The sequence below is a fragment of the Chanos chanos genome, chromosome 11 (assembly GCF_902362185.1).
Source record: "Chanos chanos chromosome 11, fChaCha1.1, whole genome shotgun sequence".
Lineage (NCBI taxonomy): Eukaryota > Metazoa > Chordata > Actinopteri > Gonorynchiformes > Chanidae > Chanos > Chanos chanos.
The window spans coordinates 12,953,005-12,979,336 of NC_044505.1; the positions used below are offsets into that span (position 1 = coordinate 12,953,005).

Below are 26,332 nucleotides of genomic sequence, written 5' to 3' on the forward strand. Positions count from 1 at the left end.
TTTTCTTTTTTTCCAATCTTTTTATTAAAAGTTGATTAAGTTGCTAAAACAGAATAAATCACTTGAATTTGCTGACTGTATATGTAGGTGTACGTATGCATATGTGAACATGAGCGTACATGTGTAAGTTTATGCACGTGTATGCATTAAGGATGTATATGTTTGTGTGTGTTACCTGAGTGATGAAGTTGTGGATGGTTGTGAGAGTGAGATGGAACTGGCCGTGTTTCTTTTACAGATACATCATCATAAGAATTCCCACTGCTCCTATCTGTAAAAGACATGTTCCCTGCAAATCCTGTATCAACATATAACTTAAACAATGCTGAGATCCATAAATCAACACAATACACATCAATTCATACATATGTGAGCAAGCAAATATGCAAGCGAGTGTGTGTGCATTTTTATAGTTGTGTATGTATGTGTCCGGGAGGCAGAGAGAGAGAGAGACAGAGAGACACACACACACAAAGAGAGAGAGGGAGAGAAAGAGAGAGAGCTTACCCAGTTTCTGAAAGTTCGAGATTCCCTTTGGCATCCGTCTTGTTTGAAATCCTGGGAGGGTTTCCTCAATGGCAGAGATATTTTCATAAGAGTCCACACTTCCATCTCTATCAGATTTGTTGTAACGTTTAAATCCTGTATTGGCATATATATCATCATCCAGCTCCATTCTGTTCTACCACATCATACTGATGTTACAGAGGAGTGAGTATCAGCTCTGATGAGTTCATCAGAAGTCTACAGTCTCCAGTTCTCTGTGTAAGGGGTTATATGCAACACTACTTAACCACCAATAAGACTATAACCCCACATCATCAGTCAACACCCTCCACTTCTCTGTTTGACCTACTGCATTTACGCCTGTACAAATTATTAATAATGAGGGACCAAAACACACTAATGAGAACATATGATCAACCTATCAATCTCAATTTTTTTTTTTTTTTGAAACTTTTAAAACTATACTATAGTTAATTTTCACTCAACCTTAAAATAGGATATACACTCTGCTGAGCTATTTTCACGGAAACACACACAAAAGAAAAAACCACAACAAAACCAAAAAAGGAACCCAGAAACCGTCTCTCTTCTACTTCCTCTTTCATTGCGGTTATTCCCATGTTGTAGCTTTAACAATATTATTATCTTATCAAAAGACACATAATTACTTAATTCCTAATGCTGTTGCACACTCCTCTGTAAAATCAGTATTACTCTGTAAAACAGAATGGAGTTGCCCAAAAAAATTCTCCTCTCAGCAAGTGACACTTCAGTCGTGTTATAGACTAACTACAGTGTGTCTGGAGCTGCTGTGTGTTCTCCTGCTGGCTGCCGTCATAGTGCTGTGTATCAACAGACAGCAGCTACAAACCAGTTACAACAACCTGACAATAGAGACAGACCAGTTACAAACCAGTTACAACAACCTGACCATGGAGAGAGACTATATAGAGAAATGATATATAGCATTGTAATAGCCCTGAAGGACCAATTACAAACCAATCCAACTGTTCAGGACCAGCAGCGGCAGGAGGTAGTGGATGGCCTGAATCATGTGTCGAGACAAAGGCCCTCCGTAGGTGTAGTAGTAGATTTTGACTTTAAGCTAAATATGACATTGCAATATTATGTGGCATGGCCATTCAAAGTCTGCATTGAGACGACTGCTTAGAGAACATAATTTACCATGCTGTAACTGACTTCACTATGGGAGATGGCAGTGAAACTGTGTGAGGTTTGTTTAGATCTGTCTTGCAAAGACGTCAGAATGCATAAGTGCACACTATGCATGAGTGGACACTGACACCCTGTTGCCTGTCTGCCTGTGACACACACACACACACATGCACGTACACACATACACATGCACGTGGTTCTGCAGCTGTACAGTGTAAGTTTCAAATACACTGTCTGTGTCAGAATACACGCAGGCGTCCAGAGACTGTAGAGTTCTTAGACACTCATCAGTGCTCAAATAAACTTCACTGTAACATCAGTATTGGTGAACAGAAGAGAAGGGAGTTGAATGAGAATATGCATTTAAACTCTGGCCATTAACTCTGACACAAATAAGAGTGGGGAAACTTTGAAGATATGGCGAGCAAACTCAGGTCTGTTGTCAACTGATAGGACCACAGATCTAAGAAGAAACCAAGTTCCTCAGAATTCTCTCTCTCTCTCTCTCTCTCTCTCTCTCTCTCTCTGTCTCTCTCTCACACACACACACACACACACACACACACACACGCACACGCACACATAAACACACATGCACATACACACGCTCACGCACACACACGCACACACACGCACACACAGACACGCGCACACACACACACACACACACACACAGACACACAGACACACACACACACACACACGCACAGACACACACACACACACACACACCTGTTGCTCCTTGCTGTTTATGATCACCAGGTCTGCTCCTCTCTCTGTAGAGTCCTGTTCGTTCTCACTCCAGGTTTTCAGGTTCTCATCTCATTAGAGGCTAGTTGTATGTACATATACACACACAAACATTTACTCACACACTGCCTCTCTCTCACACAGAAAATGAGTGAGAAGTCAGCTCAGTGTTTTGTTTCCATTTGAAACATTCACCTCAATCAGAAAGCCTTTTCTCAATTAGTTAGTTAGTTATCCCCGTTAGTCCCTGTGGGACATATGGCTGCGATAAGCTTCCTCCTTGTGTCACGGTCTTGTGCCTTGGATGATGCTTCACCTCATGACAGACCCATCTCCTCTAGCTCAGCCATCACTGTTCTCTGCCAGGTTGTCTTTGGTCTGCCCCTCTGTCTCTTGCCAGCTGGAGTCCATCACCGGCCATCCTCAGGACATGACTGAGCCAACTAAGCCTTCTCATCTTGATCTCCTGAGTCAAGTTCTTACAGCCTGTCTTCTTGTACAGGTCCTCATTGAATATTTTGTTTGGCTAGTAGATGTTGCAGATCTTTCTTAGGCATTGACTTTGTTCATGTCTTTCAGCCCTACTCTCCAGCACTCGGAGCCATAAAGGAGCACTGACTTTACATTGCTGTTATATAGCCAGATATTTGTTTTGATTCCATACTGTTTGGACCTCCAGATGTAACGGAGTCGACTGTATAAACACCTCTGGCCTTGTTGAGTCGGGCCTTGATTTTCTCTTGGGCACCTTTGTCACTGCTTATTAGGCCACTGAGGTATGTGAAGTTCTGAACGTTCTCCGAAGCCTCACCATCGATGGTAATTGGTGGGTCAACTGGTGCATTTACATGCATCAGTTTGGTCTTCTTCTTGTTGATGTGGAGGCCAGTTTTCTTGGCAAAGCTTGAGAGTCGGTCAGTCTTTGTTGATGGCCATGTGTTGATGATATAACAACTAGATCATCAGCAAAATCAAGGTCATCCAGCTGTGCAGACATGCTACACTGAATGCCATGTGAACGGTCAGACGTTGTTTGGCGCATAACCCAGTCAATGGTTATCAGGGACAGGATAGGGGAGAGAATACACCCTTCTCACACTCCAGATCTGACTTCAAACCATTCTGTGAGAGTGTTATCCATGATGATGCTACACTCAAAGCGTTCATAGAATTTTCTAGTGATGTTGACAATTTTTAGGGGAATTCCATAGGCCCTAAGGATCTTCCAAAGGCTTTCTTGATGAACGCTGTCAAATGCCTTCTTGAAGTCAGTAAAGTTGAGTTACAGGGGCACATTCCATTCCAGGCACTGCTCAATAATGTTACGAACAGCGAATATCTGGTGAATGCAATCCCTCCCCGTGCGAAATCCTGCTTGTTCGTCTCTGAGTTTTGTGTCCACTCCTACGTCAATCCTTTTGAGGAGAATCCCGCAGAAGACTTTACTGGGAATAGAGAGAAGGGTCATTCCTCACCAGTTGTCACAGCTGCTGAGGTCACCTTTCTTTGGCAGTTTGCGGATCAACCCCTTGCTCCAGGCCTTTGGTATGTTATCATCTTCCCATATCTTGACAACGAGGTCTGTAAGCACTGTGGTGGCTGTGGTGGTATCAGCTTTTAACAGCTCCACTTGAATGGCATCTATTTGGGCTGCTTTGCAACTTTTCATTGCTTTGACTGCCATCTGCAATTATTGCCATATTTGATTATCATGCACAGGTACTGGTTGGGCTGGGTCTTCACGCTCCGGCCAGTTCAGCACCTCTTCAAAATGCTGAACCCATCTCACAGCTTGCTCCTTCTCAGTTGCTATGACCTTTCTCTGTTTGTATTTGACTGGCATGGTATTGGTGTTATGTGACCACAGAGTTGTTTGGTGATCTTGTACACGTTGCTCAGTTCTCCCTTAGCTGCAGCCTGTTCTGCTTTGCTTGCCAGATTCTTGATAAATGCCCCTTTGTCCCTTCGAGCATTCCTTTTGACCATGATGCCTTTGGCCATGTACTCCTCCTTCGCTTGTTCAATCAGCTTAGGTGACTTAGCGCTGAGAAGTCTGTTTTTGGCCTCCCTTCTTTTTCTGATTAACCTCCATGTGTCAGGTGTTAACCATTCCTTATCATTCCTCTTCCTGAAGCCAAGAACCTTCTCTGCTGACTCTTTGTAGGCAGGTGTGATGTTTTCCCACCTGTTTTCTACAACATCTTGGTCTTCTCCCTCAACACTGCCTAAAGCACTGAAGTAGTTCCTCAGTTCAATGGTAAGCTCTCTCCTGGTCTGGGTTTCATGTAGCTTGTTAACATCGAAGGCTTTGCGTGGCTGTTTATTGGCTGGTATTGCATGCAGTTTTAGCTTTACTTTAGAAATAACAAGGTAGTGATCACTTCCAGCATCTGCGGGCCATTTCCGGTTGATGATAATGTGATCAGTTTGGTTAACAGTATGACCCTCAGGCGATCTCCATTTTAGTTTGTGGGTGTCCTTATGGGGAAAGATGATTCTGCCAATCACACAGCTGCTGTTCATACAGAAGTCAACTAGCCTTTCACCATTGTTGTTGATGTTACCACAACCATGTCACCCTGCTGCCTCCTCTATCCCGCTGTTATCACTTCCCACTTTTGCATTTAGATCACCCATGATTAGGAGCACATCATGCTGGGGGACTTGGAGATGTTGTAGCACGTTATACCAATCATCCTTCTCCACTTCTTTTGCCTCGTTGGTGGGGGCATAGCAATGCAAGATGGTAAGTTTGCTGTACTTGGAATGGAATCTTGCCCTCAGCAGTCTGTCACTAATGGGTTCCCACTCCATGAGGGATCCAGCGGCACTCTTGGACTTAATTAGGGCAACACCACCGGTGTGTGCTTCTTCCTTGCCAGAGAATGGTACAGTTGGGCCCTCGCTCATCAGCTTGCGTCCTGAGCTGGTCCACCTGCACTTGCTCACTCCCAGGCTATCCAGTTGGTGCCACTTACATTCACTGATAACTTGAGCTGTCTTAGATGTTTCGTACATGGTGCACACATTCCATGCTCCAAGGTGGACGGGTCCTAGAAAACTCCTGATCTAGCTCCTGACTTCCCTGGATGAGCTTTCATCAGAAGCTCTTATGGTGCCAATAATGGTCTTGCAGGAGTTCCCTGTTGAAACACTAGTTGTTTCCTGTACTGCTGTTGCAGTTTCTGTAACCTGATAAGTAGTTTTACAGGGTGGGGTCACTGGCCCCACGCCCAAACCCCAACCTGGAGGGCCAGGTGCTGATTTTCATCTGGCCTCTACCCCCATGACCTGCCCAGCTTGGTTAGACCTGTCAGGGGCTGAAGCCCCCGCTGATATACCTCTCAGGGGTCATTGAGACACACAACCCTCTCCTCCACGACAAGGTATCAGCACAAAGGAGAATTGAATTGTACCTAATCACTTGTACCTAGTTAAGTTGTTGTAACTGGTTTGAAATAGATGACCTTTGACATGCAGCACTATGACGACAACTAGTAGGAAAATACACTGCAGCCCCAACCATACTGCAGTTGGTCTGCAGTGTCTGTTCTGTTCAGTGTCACTTCCTGAGAGGAAAAAAAGGGAGAGAGAAAGAGAGAGAGATGGTTATGGTTCAAACAATATATTTACTGTTAGTTTACGTCACAGTGGACAGGAAGCTTTTACCATAGGAAACTGACAAGCGTCAGGGGGTTTCGATTTGAGGGAGGGCCTGTTATATCCCAAGACCTTGTTCTTTGAAGAACACCCGTGGGAGTCATGGTGACACAGATACCTGTCCTCCAAACAGCGTCATAGAGTCATAATCAAGAACTCTACCTGTGTCATGTTAAAATGCTATCTGTTCTCTGTTGAGTCTTTGCTATAGATTTAAGACATATAGTTTTAAAGCTCCTTACCTCAAAAACAAATTTCTTGGTCACTGGTGAATCTCTTCAAGTTTTGACTCAGCGCTGCACAAGTCATCGGAATCCATACTCAGCTCATCTAAAATCATTCATGTCAAATGGCTCCCCCTGCTGGATATTATCATATCACACTCATACTCAGAGAGAATGCTCAGTTCCACAGGGCCACAACAATCCTTACTCTATATAACTGAGAACTACTGAACAGCTAAATTAGGCCCTCCAAAGTCAAAAGACAAAAATGAATGATCTGTTCTTGTGGATTCTCTGAATGATGTTCAGTATGAAGCATTTTAAAATATTGTACTGTTGAGGACAGTAAAGTGTTCCAAAGTCTTCCAGACAGTGTAAGCCATACAGAATGAATCTAATATTAAATAAACTGAGTTTTAGGTGCAACTATGGCACATGTTGCACACACATACAACAACATTTAAATTATGCAGATGAAGACCAACAACTAATGACAGACAGTGACAATAAACTTGCTACCTTTAGTACAACCAAATGAACAACATGAATTATTAAAGTATGAATTGTAACTCCCGAAGAGACATGCTTGATCTAAGAAACTATCTGAGTGGTGTTCTAGTGGAGTTACTTACACTAATAGTACTGAGAATAGGACAGGAAAGGAAAGGAAAGGAAAGGAAAGGAGAGGAATGAAAAGAAGAGGAAAAAAAGGATAGGAGAGGAGAGGAGAGGAGAGGAGAGGAGAGGAGAGGGAGAAGAAGAGCAGGCCCAGCCACTCAGCATCTCCGAGAGACCGAAGATACTGAGGTTGACTTTAGGAGGCCGTTAGAGAGACTTCGTGTCAGTACCAGAAGAGTCGTTTTTTTCGTTGCGGATGTTCTGAAGTTGTGAGACTGGGCCAATTCATCACAGAGACAAGCAGGATGGACAGATAGAGGGACAGACTACATGACGGCTAACTGAGACAGGCAGCTAAATTGAAACCATAGCTGGGTCTGAACCATAGGATAGCAGGTGGTCTGACATTTTATCTGATTTGGAAATGAAGGATGCTGTTAACCTTCTCGGGGTATCTCTACCTCGAGGGAGGAGACATTATGTAGAATTTGGGAAGTGTTAATCTTGGCTCAGTTTAAATAATTTTACTTTAGTTTTTCCTGCTAAGAAATTACCAGCATTTCATGCTTCCAAGGTATATCAAATGTGGCTGCTCTAACATTGCAAAAACCTCAGGCTCACATACAGCTTGAGAATCAACTCATAGTCAACTGGTCAGTGGTTATTTATAAGCCCTGTGGCCTTAGGGTTTATTATTCAATAGAGATTCTATATGCCATGGACCATGGACCATGAAATGACTAGGATTATTTGAAGACTCAAATTGTTTTACTTTTTTTTGTAGCTCAAAAAAGCTGTGAGGCTGCTAATAATGCCAAGGTCGCGGGTTCGATTCCTGTAAGGGCCAACCTGCTTTTTCTCCCTTTGGCCGACACAGCTCATGGGTGACCTTGGTCGCTGAGGCCTGAGGTCTGTGTGTCTGCTCCTTCCTTTGTTGATGTTGTAACATCAGTATATTTGTTCATTCGTTCATTTATTCATTTTTGCAAACAACATACAGTAATTACACTTCACTTGTTTTGACTGTTACCTGTTGTTTTGACCTGTTGTTTCACTTGTTTTGACTGTTACCTGCTGATCTCCTGAACTGAGCATGATATTAGAACACAGACACACAGGCACAGACACAGACACAAAAAACAGTTTAAATATTAACTATATCACCTCTATGTTCTGTATCCCACTAACACCCGTCTTTACCTCCTCCTCATCTCATGAGTTCAGTTTGTGTAAAATCATTTCTGTGGAACGGCTCTCTCTGCTGCCATTGTGGGTATCACACTCATACAGTGAATCCTCAGGTCCACAACAAAACATCAGTAGAGAGTCACTACCACACTGCAAACCACTAGAAACTGTTTAAATTAAATCCCTCTGGTATAAATGTATATCAAAAGATAAAGGACATGAGAACTATTGGGAGAAGTTTAGAAAGAGATGGTAGAAACTGAAATGAGCTGAATGAGATGATGTTTTGTTAAAACAGAAAATTACTTTTGTTTTCACACAGTTGATTCCCATCAGGAATATTCTGCAGGATAAGAGAACAAAGTCAATATCTGGATAATGAGGACTGCGGTACTGTTCAGTTATAACCTAAGAACTTCTTGACCCAGAATGACTTTAATAAAATGTCTAAATTAAATACATGCCATCTGTCATTTTATTTATTTTCTCAGCTTGTCTTTAAGCATCTTCTGACACCGTCGTCTATGTCTGGAACTTTTATGCTTTAAATGTTTTCAGTCCTCAGATTTCTCCTATAGTTCCAAGACAGAACACCAGGGGGAGTCATAGTGTATAACAATAACAGATTAGATTGGAGGCATGTGCTTATCAAGCTTTATTTCCAAAATGTTATCCACATTCAAGGTCAGAGCAGGCAAGGTTCAACGGTAATTTAATAATCCTGGTAGATGATGTGACATATGATGAAGGAGATGAAAACTTTAGTGAAAACTTTATGAAGTGACAGAGGAGGAGTATTTGTCTTTGTGCTACTGCATATTTATAATTACCAAATGATGCATATTCTCTACAACAGAATCATTTCAGTAAGAGCTGTTCTCATATTCAGATATTTAGTGATACTGACTGTATAAAGCATTATCTTGTGATGATTGGGTACTGATGTGACTTTCTGAGGTCTGAATACAGTGCTGTTGCTTTGCTAAAATAAGATAAAATTAATAACAATGTCCAACCTCAATGCAGTGTCAACCCAAAATAATTAATAAAGGTCATTATTGGTGGTCTGATGTCTCTCAGTGATTAAAACTTTCTATAGAGTAATCCTCTACTCAATCATAGTGAGACATGCACAGATCACATGCACACCCCATGCTAGATGAAGAGGAAGTGGAATTAAGGTTACCATGGTTATCTGTTTCCTGTTGGACCTTTGCTACAGGAAAAAAAAATCATGCAAATACCACAGAAAGTTAATAAAACACACTCTTCTTGACTGTCCTCTGACCTCTTTTAATGAGATAACTGAGTCTCCAAAAAAGAAAAAACCAAAAAAAAAAAACCTGACAAATTCATCATAGCTGATATATATTCTATAGGGTTATCAGCAAAAATCAATAGGATGGAATGGAGTTGACTGAGGGAAACATGTAACAATACAACACTCTCAGTTCTCAGAGTCCTCTTGGACTTTCACTGCTGAACATAGGTTGACGTCGTGACATTGAGAAGTCTTTTCTGAACTGTGTGAAAGTCATACAGTCACAAAATAGAAATGTATTCATAGGTATGTGTTACAAACCAGACAATTCATACTTGTAATACAGTCTACTTTGAGAAACTTTTTAGGTGTATCTGTGGCGTTCCTGCACATTTCATCAAAATCCTTTCTCTATATATCTGAGCTCTGCTGACTGAGCAGCTACAATAAACCCTCAGGATTCAGATTACAAAGGCATCAGGAGAATGATCTGGAGATGTGGATTCTCTGAATGATGTAGAATATGACGGGTTTTAACAGACTGTATGTGCTTTTTTTTTGTAACTTTACAAAGAGTACAAAATTATGTGGAAGTGAACTGTACTGATGCGTTTTCACACAAATACCACAGAGAGTAAATATCAGTCCCTGTTCTTGACCGCCGTTTCATTTCCTTTCATGTGGTAACTGAGTGTTCAGAATGGAGTTGAGTGAGGCCATATATGTTAATGCAAATGTCAGTGAGGACAAAAAACCTAATCCAGTTGAGAGAAAGGATGATTGTGAAGATGTGAGCATGAATGAGGAAACCCCTCCGACTCTAACAGCAGAAAAGTTCAGAAGAAACTGAGAACCCTTAGAATTCAAGTAATTACTCTCACTCTCACTCTCACTCTCTCTCTCTCTCTCACACACACACACAAACACACACAAGCACATACCTGAGCCAGTCACCACATTTCAGGTTGAGTTTAAGGGGCATAATCTTTAAGGAGGTGAGCTGGTCAGTGGTGGTGGTGACTGTAAAAAAAATGTTAAACTTGTCAGATGCACATTTTTGCAGTGAAGACTACTCTAAACATTTAACATGACGATATTGAAAGATCTAAAAATGACTCTTTTAAACTGTTGCTCTAATAGTGTCACAATAAATGATTAGTTTTACCATGTCTAGTATTCAAAACCATCTCATTTCCACCCCCAGGAGGTAAATCTGTTGTGAACAGATACTACAGACCAGCTGCAGTGTGTGTGTGGGATTGCTGTGTATTCTCCTCTTTGTTTGTGTTATAGGGCTGTTTGTCAGCAGGAACCAGTTACAAACCAGTTACAGTGACTTGACCAAAAATAGATACTATTTGGATATAGAGAAAGAACAGCTACAAACCAGGTAGGACAGATTAGCTAAAGAGAGAAACCGTTTATGGAGCAGTTACACTGATGAAGCAAATCAAGTGGATGATTTAAATGGGAACTGAAACAAAAGAGAAACCAGCTACTAGCCAATTACAACATCACATTTGTAATATTTTCAATGCAATGTTTTATTATAAATACAGATAAAGACATCTTTTCTAATGACATCAAACATGCGAATAGGTGAACCTCAGCAGGAATGGAGTTACTTTAATGGCAGTCTGTACTACATCTTTAATGACAAAAAGACCTTGAATGAGAGCAGACAGGACTGCAGAGAGAGAGGAGCAGATCTGCTGATCATAAACCGTACAGAGGAACAGGTGTGTGTGTATTTGTATCTTTCTGAGGAAAGTGGTTGGTGACTCACTATTGTGGGCATGAAACTTATTTTATTTATAACACTATTGAAAGAACCTTAAAAACTTCTCTCTCTCTCTCTCTCTCTCTCTCTCTCTCTCTCCCTCTCTCTCTCTCTGAACGTGATCTGTTCTCTTCTCAAAAGTAGACACAAACTGGGGAATACAAGAGAACAGAAGGCTGACAAGTGTTTCAGCGATAATCTGAATACTACTTTCATTTTGAGTTTATTACTGGTTTGAGCAAGAACATGCCCAACAGCACTTGGATTGGCCTGACTTACAACAATGCATACTGGATGTGGAAATGGGTGGATGACACAGAACTAAACACAGGGTAAAAAGTCAATAAATTTGTAGTCAAAGTCTAGTCATGAGCCTTTCAGTTACTCTCATTCTCAGCCTAATGACATCCATCAGAAACACAGCAGACAGGCTGAGTCTTTGTGTTGTTTCAGGTACTGGAGAAGTGGACAACCCTATGATTATGGATACTACAGCTACCGTAGATCTGGGGACTGTGTCATTCATTTTAGTGGATACAACAACCTTAACAGCTGGGGTGCTGAATCATACCACAATCATTTCTACAGGATATGTGAGATGAGGATTTGTAACTGATATTAGCCAAAATGATCGTATCTGTATGCAGGCACGCTAAGTGCTCTATTCAATGCCATATTTCAACTTACATTTTAACTTCTTTTCTGTTAGGCTTTTATGGAAAGATATCAGTCTTGATTTTGAATATAATAAAACAATATTTCAACCCCCCCCCCCTTTTCTTAATTACAAGATTCCTTTATTGTCATTTTATCATGCACTTACACACAATCAAGAATGAAATACCGCTCCTCCTATACCAACAGTGTACATAAATAACTTTAAAAAAGAGAATTAAAACAACATGCATTTATATACAATATACACAGTACACATACACAATGCAACTCAATACCAAGTACAGCAAAAAATTAGCAGTATATTTGACAATAAAGGAAAGCACTGTAAATTGTCTTTATAAATATTGGATGGAGAATAGCAGCATGTCTTTATAACAGCATGTCTTCATAGTATATTTGGAGGGGAATAGTAGCATGTTTCCTCAACAAATTGTCTTTGGTCTGTGTCAGGGTCCATGATGATGCTGGGTGCTGGGGGGGCGGGGGGGGGCAGTGCTTGTTGAACATGTCCAGCAGGGATGGGGGAGGGGCACCAATGATCCTCCCCACTGTTCTCACTATCCTGTTCAGCTGTTTCTGTTCGGAAGTTGTGCAGTCTCTGAAATTTGCAGCAATACAGTAGGTCAGAACACCTTCAGTGGTGCCCTTGCAGAAGGTGGTGAGGGCCGGAATAGGTAGGCTGGCCTGCTTCAGCCTCCGGAGGGGATGGAGCCGCTCTTGGGCCTTCTTGATGATGGCCATGGTGTTAGTAGTCGAGGACAGGCTGTCCACCAGGTGCACTCCCAGGAACTTGATGCTACTGACCCTCTCCACAGCCACACCATCTATGGTCAGCAGGGAGCGGTGCTCTGGGTGGGCCTTCCTGAAGTCGATGACCATTTCCATGGTCTTGTCAACATTCAGGGAGAGGTTGTGTCTGTTGCACCGTGCTGTCAGCTGCTTCACTTCCATCCCGTATGCTCACTCATCACCTCTGCTGATTAGATCCATGACTGTAGTATCATCAGCGAACTTGATGATGGCAGTACAGTCGTGGGTCAGCAGGGTGAACAGCAGGGGGCTCAGGATGCAGCCCTGGGTTGAGCCTCACTGGGATGGTGCTTGATGTGTGGCTGCCGACCCTGACTGTCTGCTGCCTTTGTGTCAGGAAGTCCAAGATCCAGTTACAGGTGCCAGTATCCACCTCCAGCGACCTCAGCCTTTCCACTAGTAGCTGTGGTATGATGGTGTTGAAAGCTGAGCTGAAGTCAGTGAAGAGGAGTCTGGTGTAGGCATCCCGGTTTTCCAGATGGGACAGGGTGAGGTGGGGGATAGCGGATATCGTGTCGTCTGTGGACCGGTTGGTTCTATATGCAAACGTCCAGATGGATGGGGAGGCAGGCCTAAATGTGTTGCAAAACCAGTTGCTCAAAACACTTCATCGCTATTGGAGTGAGAGCCATGGGACGGAAGTCGTTCATGCAGACTGGGTTGGGTTTCTTGGGCACAGGTATGACGGTTGTGATCTTGAGGCAGGTGGGCACTACTGCTTGGCTGAGGGAGATGTTAAAGATGACTGTGAAGACATCCTTCAGCTGTTCTGCACAGTCCTTGAGGATGCATCCAGGTATGTTATCTGGACCAGCAGCCTTTCGAGGATTAACATTAGAGAAGGCTCTCTTCAACGTGGCTGAGGACAGTTTTAATACCTGTTTGCTGGTGTACATTTCTGCACTGTGGTGTTATTAGAGGCCTTGAAACACGTGTAAAAATGATTGAGTCTGTCTGGAAAGGAGGGGGTCACTGTGGCATGTTTGAGGGGTGGATTTATAGTCTGTCATGGTCCGGAAACCTTGCCAAATGCGGCGTGTGTCCTTATTGTCTGTAAAATGACTGTTGATCCAGCTGGATCACGGTATTCTTGAAGTTTTTATTCAGCCACGTCTCGGTAAACACATAATCACAACAATCTCTCACATTAAGCTCTTGAAAGTCTGATGTGGTCCATTTTATTGTCCAGTGAGTAAACATTGGCTAGCATTACTGTCAGAACTGCTGGCTTGTTTGGGTTAGCTGCTAGTCTAGCCTGCACTCCTCCATGCTTGCCCCGCTTCCGAGTCCTGTCACACCGCTTTTGATGTTTCGTTACTGCCGTAGTTCCTTGCAAGACTGTGGTGTCCTTTGGGCCTATTGGGCGTAGCAGACCAAGTTTGTCGAGTACACTCAGCTCTCTGATCCAGTGTTTCTCGTAGCAATGGTTCTTGTTGCCGATGTTCAAGAGGAACTGACGATTGTATACGTATTTCCCATGCTTATGGGGATTAATTCCACACGAAAACAAAGACGTTGATGTTGAAACAGCTGAGTAAAACGAATGCACTGTTGTATCGGTACTAGGAGGGGTCGGGTTTCGGCACACTCTTCTCAGCTTCACAGTGGCTCGGTGGTTTGCACTGTTGCCTCACAGCAAGAAGTGTTCCAATCCTGGCTGTCCCAGGTCCTTTCTGTGTGGAGTTTGCATGTTCTTCCCATGTTTGTGTGGAGTTGATCCCCAGGCAGTGCTAGCGGCTGTCCACTCCCTCTAGCTTGTAGTATGTGTGCTCACTGCTCACTGGATAGGTTAAATGCAGAGGCTCCATTTCACTGCTCACTGCTCAGTGTATGTGACAAAGTACTTCTTCTTCTTCAAGGGTTGGTTGTGCCGCCATCTTAGAAGCAATGGCTTCTGAGGGGTCTTTTTTTTCTTTTTTCTTTTCCTTTTTTGTAAATTAGTAATTTTATATTTTTGCATTTATTGTTGTGATATGATTTAAGGCTGCCTTTTGAGAAAGTGGCAAGAAATAAAGAGACAGCATGTACATGTATGTTGTAGCTTTTATCATTTTTGCCACTAGATGGTGATGATTTTTATGTTCTTTTGCTCCATGACTGACTCCAGTAATGTAGAGCAGAGGTTTTCAACCTTTCTGGGGACAAGGAGCATCAAAGGTCCAATCAGAACGTCAAGGCACACCAATTTAAAGTTGGTTATTGATTATGAAAAACATGACAAACACCATGGTAGACTATAATGTCATTAGTGAGACTTGACCCATATTGCACTACAGCAGACTGTCAAATAAGATAGAGAGAGAGAGAGAGAGAGAGAGAAAGAGAGAGAGAGTGAGTACATGTGTGAGTGTGAGACGACCCAGTAAGACCATACCATCACATGATCATGACCTGATAATCAACACGAAGTCACATCTCATCAGAAATTATTTTAGCCCAATTAAAGAATGATGTGATAATCTGGATTGTGAAGGTCTAATGTAGAACACGTGAAAAAGCAGATCAACGGCTTTCTGGGACAGTGTTTTGATGGGCTGTGCAGTCTTGTTTTCAGTCAAACATTTACACCCATACAAAATGCAAAGCGAAAAAAGCAGAAAACGTTTAGCACAAACTGGACAGAAAGTATGGTATACAGAGTATGTGTTAACTGTTCAACCGCTCCACTGTGTTTTCTGTCAGTTTTCACTGGGCATGTGCTGAGATCAGGATCAGCTGCTTCCCCTGCTGTTCAGCTGTTGGACTACAGGAAGAAGCTGAAGACTCTTTGATATGAATCACAGCAGAGGGAGCCATTTCACAAGGAAGATTTAAACTGACACCAGAGAATCAGACAAAATAAATTTAATGAGGATGAGCTTTAAAAATGTGATACACCAGAGACAATAACATTAAAGGAAATATGTACTCATCAAAGCATTTACAGTCTCCAGTATCTGTCTCTTATCTTAAGGTATGTTCATCTCAACATCTTTCTCATTCATTTTATGCCAAGCTTACAAAACTGGGTTCTCTCCATGTAAACTCTGTTAATGACAATATCTGTGTACTTGTTCTAGAACACTTAAATACATATCTCTATTAACTTCTGTGGACATGGACCATCATTCTATAACAAAGAAACACCTATTTAAATAAACAATTTGTAGCTCTAGGGAACGAAACGCGGGATCACTACAGAGATTCCAACACTCTGACAGGCGTGGGAAAATAATAACCGAATTAAACGCAAATGACACGATTGGAGGTTGTTAACTCAGATATCACTTCAAACTAGGGTTCTCATTCAGTCCATTCCCATCATTTCCTTACAGTTCATAGGAGAAAGGTTTGGCTCGCCTTTACACCATTTAGATCAATCCTTGCCAACGCCCCCCCTCCTAAAAAAACATTCGCTTTCTCACGAATAGTCTCTTCAGAAAAGTATACGCCTCAAAAAGGAAAAGGAAAAATGTGTTATCTTAACTCGAAACAGAACAAACGGGAAAAAAAAGAATGAAACGGGTCCGTAGGCAAAATCAATTTTTTACACCGAGGACGAACGTTATAAATAATCCGCAAATATTTTGACGGTTTCCCCTGGACGACACCGCGAAGGACAACAGGTAGCCTAGATTGTTTTGTTTGATATTCCTTTTTGTCAGCTTCCCTGCCCATGCTGTGTGAAGTTGGCGCCTCTTTTTGCCCTCCCCTTGTGGCCTCTTTCCGCTTTATCGAATAGGTTACGTACCCTCCCCACTACAGACCTTCCGTCACAACATTACAGTTAATTGAATATTTTTCCCTAAACGAAATATATTCCATGACATAACATTCATTTTCCAACAACACGTAATTACAATTTTAGTCAGCGGGACATTATCACAAGTGTCACCATCACTTTCCCCTTGTATTATCGCCAATTTAAAATTTGTAAATGCTTGGCATGCTCGTTAACCAAAAAACAAATTACTGTAAACATTCTGAACTACATTACATTACATGATTCTTTTCACTATCTCGAAAGCCAAAACAGTTAAGTGTTTTCAATAAACGTCAGGTCAAGACACAGGCTGTGCCAGTGTTAAACTGCCACATCCAAAGTCCCTGCATTTGTCCCTATACAGAAAAGGGGAGTCCTGGATATAAAACAGCAGCAATGGTAAGGATGATTCACAGCAAACTCCATCATGCAAAAGAATAATAATAACAAAAAATAATAATAATCATGTGTGTATGTGATTATTACATGTATATGTGATTATTATTTAATTTGTATATTTTGTGTATTTTATCACTTCACTCAGCTGAATATTCCAATCTCACAGATACAGCACAGTTTAATGCCACATTCTTGGTCTCTCCAACTCTCCAAAGGATCCGCTTTATGGTCAATAGCAACACAGTCCTGATTTCCTGTTTGACTGTCAGGCTGACCCTTAAGCCAGTATCTGAAAAAAACAAACCCTATTTTTATAAGAATCACTATATGTCATATATTTCACATATCGACAAATATGTTCATAGTTATTAAATGTCCCATGATCTGAGTTAAATACAGAGATCTTTTACCGAGTGGTCAGTGCTGTGCCGTCCACCCATTTCCAGACATCCTCTGTGACATCATCAGTCAGACCAATCCAGGCATTGTCATCACTTCTCAGCCTGAAGGCAAACTCCTGTTCAAACGACACATAATAAAAATCTTCTACTGAAGTACATCAACGTCCCTCTTTCTCTCTCTCTCTCTCTTTCTCGCTCTCTCTGTTACCTGTTCCTCTCTGCTGTTTATGATCACCAGTTCTGCTCCTCTGTCTCTGCAGTCCAGTCTGCTCTCACTCCATGTCTTCTTCTCAGTAGACATGTAGTACAGACTGGAGCTGAAGTACCTCCATCCTTGGTTAGTGTAGGAATCTGTTCACATTATATATAAAGAATGTCTTGTGAATATGGAAACCTCAAAGGTCTTTTAAGCCATTCTGTATTACCACACACCCAGAACTGAACTTGCATTATTCAGGCCTAATCCAGTGTATAAGTCACAAGTGTTGGAGGCATGATTTTTTTTCTTTTTACAGATAAACCATCGGTCTGCTTTTCTACTAAAGCGAATCAGCTCAAAACCTCTTGGTCTAGACCTCCTTTCACTTTCACTTTCACTTTCACTTTAATTTAATTTAATTTAATTTAATTTAATCTCTCTCTCTCTCTCTCTCTTTCTCTCTCTCCATTCCCTACCTAATTTTAAAACTCATTAGAACAAAGTGTATACAGTAGGGATGTCCCGATCCGATCTCAAAGATCGGTATTGGGGCAGATCAAAGCATTTTTAACTGATCGTATCGGCTTTACTGAGCCCGACCCTAAGCATGATCCTCTTTTTGACATCAGCTGTCACACAGGTGTCATAAACGGAGAGCATAATTTGTGGCAGGACGCGGCTAAAATCTCTGCAGTGTGGATATGTTTTAAATTGGGTAACGAAAGCACTCTGAAAGTCACTTGTAATGTTTGCAATGCGAGCATTTCGCAAGGCGGTAGTGACACAGATCTGCGTTCAAAAGGCCACTACCACTTTAGTACGGCACCTAAAAAATAAACACTCAGCGGAATACAGTGAGTTCACTCAGGTAACACAGGCAAAGGCTGCTCGGAAGCAACACACATTGGAGGATATACTTTTTAAAGGAGAGATAAATTTCCTGGAGACAGCGACAAGGCCAAAAAAGATTTTCAAGAGCGTAATTGAATTAATCGCTTTGGATGACCAGCCCATGTGGTAGCGAATAAAGAGGCCGTTCAAATTCGGCAAATTGAGGCGAACGTTCCAGGTGAACGGGTTTCCTTTTAACTTTTAAATTTAAACGTTCTTTAAGATCAGCATAATCTGACGACATTAATCCTCAAGGCTGCTAATACCAACCAAGGTATTATTTCAGAATTGAAACACCTAACGCTTTAGCTGTTGTCACGCTGGTGGTGTGGTGCAGGACCCAAGTGCAAGACACGATGGTAGAAGATGACAAACGGAAGACTTTACTGACAAAAGAAGATTAAAATACAAGTGCAAACTAATAACGAAAGCCGATAACAAAAAGGTGCAGCATGACAGTGTGCACAAAACACAAACAACGATAGACAAAGGACAAGGAAAACACTAGGACTTAAATAGAGGGAGAACTAAACAGGGCAACACAGGATTGGTAGAAATTAACAAGGTTAATAATTAGACAAACGGGAACAGGTGAGGGGCGGAGACAGACATAGATCAGGCACACAAAGACATGACAAACTAAAAGTCCAAACTGAGGTGCAGGCTGTGACAGCTGTATGTGATGTATGCGAGGTAGCCTAAACTAACAACCACAGAGAGCAATGCAGTCTCTAAGGATTGATAACAATAGCATACAAAAAAAGAGGCTTTCAGCAAAAGCATCAACGTAACTGACAGTTAGACAACTTAACCACTTGAACTATTGTAAGACTAAATAAAATCAATCATTTATGGATATTTCCTGGTATAACTCCCACAGCACGCCTTACCTTCTCGACACTACATTTCAGACACTGCTCTACCAGAGCTTTACAAGAAGGTTTACTTTGTTGTTTTGTAAAAAAAAAAAAAAGGAATTAAAAAAAAAAAAAAAAAAAAAAGGAACGGCTTGGTCGCAGGCAATTTTTTTCTTAGTGCATTGCTATTCAGTTGTCAAGCATATACACTGAACTGGTTTTAATGACTTTAATGTACTTGAAATGTGCACTGTGCAACTGTGTTATCTAGGAAAATACAAGTATCGGACTGGGACTTGGTATCGGCAGATACGAAATATTAAATGACTCGGATTGGGATCGGGGCCATCTCTACTAAACAGTTAAGTAAATGTTTCGGGAATGTTCTCTAAATCTCTTCTGTCTGGTATCGCACTACCACTGAGACTCACCACATTCTAAGTCACCACCATCATAATCTCTCTTCCTCTTTCCAGTGACCATTTTCTTCCTTGGAATTGAACTTTTGCAGTGCTGAAAGTTAAAGTTTACTTCAGAGGTCACTTGTTCGTAAGCTTTGCTGATTCAGTCACTCTTACATGTCAGAGAAAATTAAAAATAAAATCAAAACACGTGGAGAAGCTGTTTCCCCCTGCATATGACACAATCAGCTCCTACTCAGTACACAAAAACAAAACAAATAGAAAGCTCTGAATGGACTAATTAGAAATCCTCAATAAAATATTCACTCACCCAAATCAAGAAATTTCCTCTGAAGCCCATCTCTCTCCTTCTCCAGCATCGACATGTTTACAGCCATAGAGTGATAAGAGACCTGCAGCTGGTCTCTCTGATCAGTCATATTATTGTAACTGGTCTGTAACTGGTCTCTCTGATCAGTCATATTATTGTAACTAGTCTGTAACTGGTCTCTCTCTATGGTCAGTTTATTGTTATTGGTTTGTAACCTGTCTCTCTCTATGGTCAGTTTATTGTAACTGGTTTGTGACCTGTCTTTCTCTATGGTCAGTTTATTGTAGCTGGTTTGCAACTGGTGTCTATGAACACATAATCCTATGACAGCAGCCAGCAGGAGAACACACAGCAGCCCCAGACAAACTGCAGTCAGTCTGTAGTATCTGTTAACTGAAGAGAGAATGAGAATAAGTTTTGTATGTTAAATTTCATCCTTTTTACTCTACATTTTTACAGTGACATTACTGGGGTGATACTCTTTTATTTTTTTAATGCTGTCATTTTGTCTCAGACATATAAATACACACAGATGAAAAGCTGAAAGCATGCAAATGAAAGTGTGTGCACTTTTTTATTTCTAAGTGTGTTCCTGTGTTTACTGCTTCTATTGCTTGCAAAGTCACCCATTGAGGATGGACTTCAAAACACAAATGTCCTGTTTAGAGATAGCCTTCGTTATAGCTATGTTTTATTTGAGCATTGTTACCGGACATTTTGACCGGCAAGCTTTTAATTTATCAGTTGTTTTTTTTTAATCAATTTTACCACGCAAACTCTGGTAACTACCGGCTGACGGAAACCCTAAAGTCTGAATATTTGAACAACAAAGGAGAGGCAACATGTAACATCAAACAGGAGCAACATGTACACATGTAAAGTCAAATATCAACTCACAATAATACTAGCGGTAGCTAGAGGGGGCCCCACTTAGGGTTTTTTTTGGGGGGCGACAGCGGTACATTGTATAGCGCCATTATGGGAGGTTTAAGGGGGTTTATAGTTGTCATTGCAAAATATGCCAATAAGAGTGGCCATTGGGGGCCCCTTTTCCCAAATGTATTTGGGGGGCCCCAAACATTTGCCTGGTTTGCCTCTCCTGACCACAACACATTTTCCATTCTTCCAGTTTCTCAGTAAATGTAACTGACTTAACTAAAGATATTCAAGAAAACGATCACAGAGGATATGAAAAAGAAAAGTTAGTTTTTTTTTTTTTTTTAATAATGTTACCCCGGTTTAATACGCCGGTTATTATGCTCTTTCTTGCTTGGTATCTGTATTCTGTATCTCTCTATATCTCTGTCAGTCTGTCTCTCTCTCTCATTCTGTTTTTCACTTTTTCATTGTCTCTCTCCCCTCCCTCCCTCTCTTTCACACACACATGCTTTAGATAAGAAACAGACTGCATGCTATGTCTCAGACTGTATATGCTTACCTGAATACTGAGGTCCTCCAGTGACTCTGAACATCTTGGTGTTTAAGGTCTCTTCATCTTCAACTAAAGCTGTATTATCACATGTATGAGGTTCATAGGCATTGGCCATTCTGTTTTACTGAGTAATACTGATGTTACAGTGAAGAGTGTGTGAGACCTCTACAACCTCTCGCTGTCTGTGTGACTTTTAATTTTTGACAGTCCTTTTAAATAAGACACACTCAGCACTGAAAAGAGGAAGTTCTAGAGGGACAGACTACCAGATTCACCAAAGTGTCATGACCACTAGACATTTAGAGCTTCCCGCATCTCTCCCTTAGCATATTGTATATTTTCATTTTAACATCTTTCTGATGCATTTTTGTGTCAGGGCTGCAAAGCTGAAGGGTGTGTCCAAGTCTTCATTTTATTGCTCAATTTGTTTGATATCGAGAACTTCAATCCAATTTCCATGTTTCCGTTTTTGTCCTCTGATTATAGACCATTGTTCAAACCATGCAGCGTCACTCTGATCTCTCAGTATGATCTCTTAATTCTCACCTTGGGAGACCAGTATGGGACAGGAATTCGTTTAATTAATAAGCTCATAATATTTATGTTGCTGTTGTTGTGTTGTTTTCATTTTATACTGGCTGAATATGCAAAAGTTATGCACATGAATCCAAGAGCATCTCATTATATCTTCAGTTGTATTACCCATGATCCTTTTAAGCCAGGACCTGAAACAACACAGAGAATCATTCTCTCTCTCTCTGTATATATATATGTGTGTGTGTGTGTGTGTGTGTGTGTGTGTGTATGTATACTAGATTAGATTAAAATAGATTCAGTTCTCGATATCACACAAATTGAGCAATAAAATGAAGACAGTTTACTTGGACACACCCTTCAGCTTTGCAGCCCTGACACAAAAATGCATCAGAAAGACGTTAAAATGAAAATATAGAATATGCTAAGAGAGAGATGGGGGAAGCTCTAATGTGTCTTATTTAAAAGGACTGTCAAATATAACAGGTCACACAGACAGCGAGAGGTTGTAGAACTCTCACAGACTCTTCACTGTAACATCAGTATTACTCAGTAAAACAGAATGGACAATGCCTATGAACCTCATACATATGATAATACAGCTTTAGTTGAAGATGACGAGACTATAAACACTAAGATATGAAAGAGGGGAGAGAGACAATGAAAGAGTGAAAGACAGACTGACAGTGAGAGAGAGAGAGAGCGAGAGACATAGACCAAGCAAGAAAGAGCATAATAGTCAGTGTGTTTGTAACATTCTTAAAAAAGAAAAATAGTATAAATGCTCCTGTGCCTAGTGTGTGTGTGTGTGTGTGTGTGTGTGTGTGTGTGTTTGTATATGTGTACTCACTACTGGCGTGTAAGGATGGGTTAAATGCAGAGGTCAAATCCACTGCTCACAGTGTGTCCGTGCGATCGCTAAGATTAAGTCTTTTTAATCTTTAATGCTGACATCTGCTATTGAGACCCCCAGGCACCTACAGGATAAGGAAGGTCAGGGCTAGTTCAGGGGTGGGGGGTTGGGGGTCATTTTGGGTTGACTCTGCAGGTTTACCTTCGAGAAGATGTTGTGCGACAGAGTTCAAACAGTTACACAGATCAGTCCCACCCCCACATCACGCCACCTCAATAAGATTTTTTTTTTTCTTTTATCTCATTCATCTCATTCTATATAAAAATGATGTACCTCTCTTTTCAAGTTAGAGAACTGCACACTCTAGAGTGAACTGCATTTCTTCTCAGAGGTGTACTTCTCCCATGCTGCATGTAATATGAGATTAATTCATCACATCTGATGTTTGTTGTCTCTGATACTTAGCAACTCTCCATAAGGAGACTCCAAATTTCCTTTACACTTAGAAAGAAAACAAAAACAAAAAGAAAAAAAAAACAACATGTAAATGCACATGTATTTCATTTGCATGCTTTCAGCCTCTCACGTGTGTGTATTTATATGTCTCAGACGAAATGACAGCATTAACCAAAATAAAAGAGTAACACCCCAGTAATGTTACTGCAAAAACGTAGAGTAAAAGGATGAAAGTTTACATACAAAATTTATTCTCATCCTCTCCTCAGTTAACAGATACTACAGACTGGCTGCAGTTTGTCTGGGGCTGCTGTGTGTTCTCCTGCTGGCTGCTGTCATAGGATTATGTGTTCATAGACACCAGTTGCAAACCAGCTACAATAAACTGACCATAGAGAAAGACAGGTCACAAACCAGTCACAATAAACTGACCATAGACAGAGACAGGTTACAAACCAATAACAATAAACTGACCATAGAGAGAGACAGGTTACAAACCAGCTACAATAAACTGACCATAGAGAGACCAGTTACAGACCAGTTACAATAATATGACTGATCAGAGAGACCAGCTGCAGGTCTCTTATCACTCTATGGCTGTAAACATGTCGATGCTGGAGAAGGAGAGAGATGAGCTTCAGAGAAAAGTTCTTGATTTGGGTGAGTGAATATTTTATTGTGGATTTCTAATTAGTCCATTCAGAGCTTTCTATTTGTTTTGTTTTTGTGTACTGAGTAGGAGCTGATTGTGTCATATGCAGGGGGAAACAGCTTTTCCACGTGTTTTGATTTTATTTTTAATTTTCTCTGACATGTAAGAGTGACTGAATCAGCAAAGCTTACAAACAAGTGACCTCTGAAGTAAACTTTAACTTTCAGCACTGCAAAAGCTCAATTCCAAGGAAGAAAATGGTCACTGGAAAGAGGAAGAGAGATTATGATGGTGGTGACTTAGAATGTGGTGAGTCTCAGTGGTAGTGCGATAACAGACAGAGGAGATTTAGAGAACATTCCTGAAACATTCACTTAACTGTTTACACATTGTTCTAATGAGTTTTAAAATTATGTAGGGAATATATTGTTTTCCACACAATGTTAGAAGAAGAAGAAGAAGAAGGAGAGAGAGAGAGAGAGAGAGAGAGAGAGCGAGAGAGAGGGAGAGAGAGATGAAATGAGATGAAATGAAAGCGAATGGCGATCTAGACCAAGAAAATTTGGGCTGACTCTTCAACTTCAGTACAAAAGCAGACTGATGGTTTACCTTTAATATATATATAAAAAAAAACATATTCATGCCTTCATTCCCGCACATGTAACTAGTACACTGAATTAGGCCGGAATGATGCAAGTTCAGTTTTGTGTGTGTGATATTACAGACCTTTGAGGTTTCCATATTCACAAGACTTTCTTTAAATTTATTATACGGCTTTGTTGAATACTCAATTCTGATTGGTCAGTTACAGCATTCTACGGTCTGTTATTTCTGTATAGCAGACTGCTGCTATGACTAACAGACCATTGCTATGGAACTATTTTTTTCTTTTTTTAGCGGAAGCAATAAAAGCATTTTTAAATCACTAAAATAATTTTTAAATCAATATTTTGCATCAGATTATTGATTTCTTTAGTAAACAGCCATGTAATAAGCAGGATAATGTTTATTCAGGGTGATTCCGCTTCACGTCTGGCTCCTGTATCACCCTGTCGTGGTTTATTTTGCTGTAATGACTGGCTCGCTGTACATTATCTCTTACATAACATGAACAGATTCCTATGCTAAGCAAGGATGGAGGTACTTCAGCTCCAGTCTGTACTACATCTCTACTGAGAAGAAGACGTGAGTGAGAGCAGAGAGCACAGCAGAGACAGAGGAGCAGACTTGGTGATCATAAACAGCAGAGAGGGACAGGTGAGGTACAGGGAGAAAGTCATGCGGTTGGAGTGATAGTAAAACGATACATTATAACTGTGTGACATTTTAACAGGAGTTTACATTCAACTTGAGAAAAACTGACCATGCTTGGATCAGTCTGACTGATGTCACAGAGGGGGTGTGGAAATGGGTGGACGGCACAGCACTGACCACTGGGTAAAAAGATCTCTGCATTTAACTCTGATCATGAGACATTTATTTACTCTGTAGGTCTGGCAGAAATACTGATTCTCTGTGATTACAGGTGCTGGCTTAAGGGTCAGCCTGGCAGTTTTAACGGGGATCAGGACTGTATTGCTATCGAACATCAAACTAACCCTGGAGAGAGCTGGAGAGATCAAGCGTGTGCTCTTAGTGCGTACTGGATCTGTGAGAAGACAAAGTCATAAGTGATGATAATGAGATCATAATAACAATGACACACACACACACACACACACACACACACACACACACACACACACAAACAGTAAGAATACTGTGAAGTTTAATTATTTGTGAGAATTATTGATCATTATTACAAATTATTTTTCTGAACTATACTTCTGCCAAATTTATTTGTCATGTGTAAAGAAAAAAAAATGACCAGAAGACACTTTTCTATGTCTAAACTACTTACCAATCAGAGCCCAGTTTACCTCATTATCTGTCTGATCATCTCGTGACCTAATTGTTGTTTGCATCTCCTCATTTTGTTTCCCCTTTGTGTCTCTGTGTGTACATACACCCCTGTGTTTTCTAAAGTGCCTTGCAAAGACAACGTTAGCTTTGTTCCATGTTAGCCTTGTTGTTCCCTGTGCTCACCTTTGAGATTTACCTGCACTTGCATTCATTGAGAGAGAAAGCAGTTACAAATCAGGCACAAAAACCTAACCCTAAACAGAGACCAGTTTGAAGCCAGCTACAACAAAGTGGCTAAAGGGAGGAACCAGTTACAAACCAGTTTCACCAATAAATGGAGGGAGGAACCACTGTATGTGTCCACTATAATAATGTGACCTCTGAATACCGTAAGCTTAACTATGGTGTTCCTCAGGGATCAGTCCTTGGGCCTCTTCTATTCTCTATGACATGCTCCCTTTGGGTGACATTATTCGTAGTTACAACATTAACTTCCATTGTTATGCTGGTGATACTCAGATTTTCTTACCTATCTAGCATAATGAGCGCTCTGAATTGGCTAACCTTGAGGCATGTCTTTGTGCTATTAAGGGCTGGATGTCTTCAAATTTCCTGATGCTTAACGCAGGC

At 41.0% G+C, this 26,332-nt stretch overlaps 1 pseudogene; it reads left to right on the top strand.

Moving 5' to 3' along the window:
* LOC115823664 (CD209 antigen-like) overlaps positions 1–26,332 on the top strand; it is an 80,753-nt pseudogene that overhangs the window by 7,224 nt on the left and 47,197 nt on the right.